Here is a 4,719-nt window from a genome sequence, read left to right as displayed (position 1 = left end):
TGTATTTGATTATGTTTATCTGCAGTTAGTTACACGAATTCAGATTATGAAGCTTTAATAAGTTGTACTTATGCACAATGTACTTGCAATCTTGAGTTTTAAGTAATATGTATTAATAAACAGTACTTTACGTATAAAAAGTGGGTTTTAAGAGTTTTTGTCAAATGCTTTATAATATAGTATATATATATATATATATATATATATAATAAAAGAAATACCAATAGGTATTGAAGGGATAACATGAGAATTGAGTATTTAGATGTTGGTGAAAGGGTAAAAGATTATATTAAAGGAAAACCCAAGAGATATTGAGATGACATCATGAGAATTGAATATTGAAGTGTTGGTGAATTGTGCTTGAGTTTAAAATATCCCACATTGGTGAGAAAAAAATGAGATAGGGATGTGTGTATAAGAAAGAACAGGGCCGTCCTTGGGGGAGGGCGACACGGGCGCACGCCCAGAGCCCAAAAATATCAGGGGCCCAAATTTTTTCTTTAAAAAAATACAATAGTAGTTTAAAAGAATTTAATGAAATAAAAAAACCCAAAAAGTTGTAACATATAATAAGAAGCAAAAAAAAATTAATACATATTAAGGGCCCAAAAATATATCAACTAATTATATTAGAGAAGAAAATAAAAAAATTAATTGGTCATTCATTATATGCTACTGTTTATTATCCCTCTAATTTTTTTATCTTCAACAAGGTCCAATGATATTGATTATTGTTATCTCTATGTGATTGACTGTTTTCATGCTTCAACAATTCAACATTAAGATCATGTGTTTGTTATTGCTATATATTTTTGTTGGATATTTTTATCAATTTCTGCTTCTATTGACTATTGTTTTTTGGTTATGTTGTTCTAATTGTTTTTGTTGACTATTGTTATCTATTTTTGCTTTTACATAAAATATTTTACTATTGTTTGACAATCAATCTATTGTTCTTTTAATTTATGATGTGTTTCATAGTTTTGTGATTAATCAATAATTTTTTTCTATTGATGTATTTAGTAATGTCTCTTATATATGTCATATTCCATAAACTTTTAATCTTAACATCTTATTTTAGTTGAGCAAATTTTTTTTTTTAATATTTTCATCAATTGTTTGACTTATATATCTTTCATTGGGACTCCATCGCACTACAAAATTCTATTTAAGTACTCAAACAATCATTTGTTGAGATTGCATATTATATGTTTAATTCATTATTTATTCTTATTAGATCTCAATGAATCATCTTTTCTTTCATATTCTTATTGATYTTCATTTGTCTAATTGTCTAGAAAACTTTGATAATCTTCTTTATTATTGATCTCTCATTGACCCTCACGATTACTTCATTCACACGAATTCTCTTTTTGTATTAAAATAACACATATTTCTTGTTATGAACTAAAAATATTCTTACTTTTTATAAAAATTTATCAACCATAGTTTTTATATTATTGGTTTCAAATTACTTAATAAGAAGTACGTAAATTTAAGTAATCACAAGGGTGGTGCCTGATTGATTTGAGCTTGGCTCCAAAGGTGAAAAGTGTCTGGAGGTCCCAGGTTCAAATCCAAGAAGAAACAAAAATCTCCTTGTGGCCACGAAGGTTCAAATGCGGTGACTCCGGGCTACCTGTAAAGCAGGTGGTTGCCTTGGGATTAGTCAGCTCACATAACGGGTTGGATATCTAGGTTAATCAAAAAAAAATTAAGTATTCTCTTATATATCTATAATAAGATAAATAAGATTTCTTTTCTCAATAAATTATTAGCATTTCTTGAACTCAATTTTATACTAATGAAATATATTTTTTGAATTTTCTTCGTACTTACCGAGAGTCACTACAAGAAAAGTGAGCTTTGACAATGCAACTTTTAGCGATGACATGTTTCCACCATAAGTTATAACGACGACATATTGGTATATACTCTTTCTGATGATAAATAGACTTTTAGCGACGACATAAGTCGTTGCTACAAGTCTTGTTTCTTGTAGTGGGCCCTGTTTTTACGTTCGTCCAGGGCCCATAAAATGTCAGGAACATATAGTATATATATATATATATATATATATATATATAATAATAAAAGAAGTACCAATAGGTATTGAAGGGATAACATGGGAATTGAGTATTTAGATGTTGGTGAAAGGGTAAAAGATTATATTAAAGGAAAACCCAAGAGATATTGAGATGACATCATGAGAATTGAGTACTGAAGTGTTGGTGAATTGTGCTTGAGTTTGAAATATCCCACATTGGTGAGAAAAAAATGAGATAGGAATGTGTGTATAAGAAAGAATATGAGATTCATTGTGTCAACTCCAAAGGTTGACTCATAATGTTATTTTAAGTGGATGACCTTATTTGTTGCAAAACAAATCTTATTATATAAAATGAATTGTGTTTATAATTATATATATATATATATATATATATATAATAAAAGAAGTACCAAGAAGTATTGAGTTGATAACATGGAAATTGAGTATTTAGATGTTGGTGAAAGGGTTAAATATTATATATATTAAAGGAAAAACCCAAGAGGTATAGAGATGACATCATGAGAATTGAGTATTGAGGAGTTGGTGAATTGTGGTTGAGTTTGAGATATCCCACATTAGTGAGAAATTGAAAGATTGGGATAAAGATCACTACTAGAAAAGTGACCATTTCCGGCGGACGAAATCCGCGGGTAAATTACCAGCGGATTTCCGGCGGACACTAAAAAGTCAACATTTTATTGATTTTCAACGATTTCCGGCGGATTTCTTAAGTACTCAGTTTAATTTTGAATTTACATCTAATTACAACATTTTACCGGCTGATTTTTTTAATTTTTTATAAAAAAAATTAACACTTTTCTGGCGGATTTCCGGTGGATAATTACATATTTTTAAAAAAAAATATAACCATTTCTGGCGGATTTCTGGCGGATTTCCGGCGGGAAAATAAAAAAAAATTCTTAAAAAAGAATAAACAATTTTCCGGCGGAAAATTAATTAATTTTTTTAAAAAATTTAACATTTACGGCGGATTTCCAGCGGAAAAATAAAAAATTCTTTAAAATTTTTTTTAACAATTTTCCGGCGGATTTCTGACGGATAATTAAATATTTTTTAAGAAAACAATATAACATTTCCGGCGGAATATTAAAAAATTTTCTAAAAAAAGAATAAACAATTTTCCGGCGGATTTTCGGAGGAAAAATTAAAAAAAAATTTAACATTTCCGGCGGAAAATTAAATAATTTAAAAAAAAAAGAATTAACATATTTCCTGCGGATTTCCGGCGGATAATTAAATATATTTTTAAAAAATATAACCTTTTCCGGCGGAAAAATAAAAAAATTTCTAAAAAAAGAATAAACAATTTTCCGGCGGATTTCCGGCGAAAAATTAAATAATTTTTAAAAAAATTTTAACATTTCCGACGGATTTCCGGCGGAATATTAAATAATTTTTTAAAAAAAAGAATAAACAATTTTCCGGCGGATTTCCGGCGGATATTTAAATAATTTTTCTAAAAAAATTTACCATTTCCGGCGGATTTCCGGCGGAAAATTAAATAATTTTAAAAAAAAAAATTAATAATTTTCCGGCGGATTTCCGGCGGATAATTAAATAATTTTTCTAAAAAAAATTACCATTTCCGGCGGAAAATTAAATAATTAAAAAAAAAGAATTAACAATTTACCGTATTGGGTTTTAATGAACCGTATTGGGCTTTAATGAACCGTATTGAGCTTTAGTGAACCGTATTTTGGGCTTTCATGAACCGTATTGGGATTTAATGGACCGTATTGGGTTTTAATGGACCGTATTGGGTTTTAATGGATCGTATTGGGATTTAATGGAAGTACTGGGCTTTATGAACCGTATTGGGCTTTAATGAACCGTATTGGGCTTTAATGAACCGTATTGAGTTTTAATGGATCGTATTGGGCTTTAATGAACCGTATTGGGCTTTAATAAACCGTATTGGGCTTTAATAAACCGTATTGGGCTTTAATAAACCTTGGATGTGCATCAAAGACTGGAACGTCTACCTGGCTTTGCTAATTCCTGGCAAGAAGAGCCCTGGGTAGAACTTGGATGTGTTTCTTCGACCCTTGATCGACGAGCTGAAAAAGTTATTCTTTGATGGTGTCGTTACCTATGATGCTCATCGACGAACGAATTTCACAATGAGGGCCGTATTGTGTGGACGGTTAGTGACTTCCCTGCTTATGCCATGCTGTCTGGTTGGAGCACGCATGACAAGTTAGCTTGCCCATATTGCATGGGTAATGCATGTGCATTCCAGTTGCGAAGCGGAGGGAAGTCGTGTTGGTTTGATTGTCACCGCAAGTTTCTGCCAATCAGACAATCGTTCAAGCGTGATAGGAACCAATTTCGTGTTGGACATGTTGAAAAAGCTGGTCCACCCCCTCTTCTAACTGGGGAGCAAATATGGACACAAGTTTGTAGCCTTCCTACGGTCTATGATGGAGTCCCACACGGTTCAAGGCAATATAGGAAGTCTGTGGGTTTTGGGGTAACCCACAATTGGGTAAAGAAGAGCATTTTCTGGGAGTTGCCATATTGGCACACTTTGTTGATCCGACACAACCTTGATGTAATGCATATTGAAAAGAATGTGTTTGACAATATCTTTCACACCATCATGGACACCCCAAAATCGAAGGACAATGTAAAAGCAAGGAAAGACATTG

This window comes from Cynara cardunculus, assembly GCF_001531365.2.
Source record: "Cynara cardunculus var. scolymus isolate 2C chromosome LG 6, CcrdV1, whole genome shotgun sequence".
NCBI classification, from domain to species: Eukaryota; Viridiplantae; Streptophyta; class Magnoliopsida; order Asterales; family Asteraceae; genus Cynara; species Cynara cardunculus.
The sequence above is the reverse complement of the archived record's forward strand: the minus strand, read 5'-3'. Positions refer to the sequence as shown.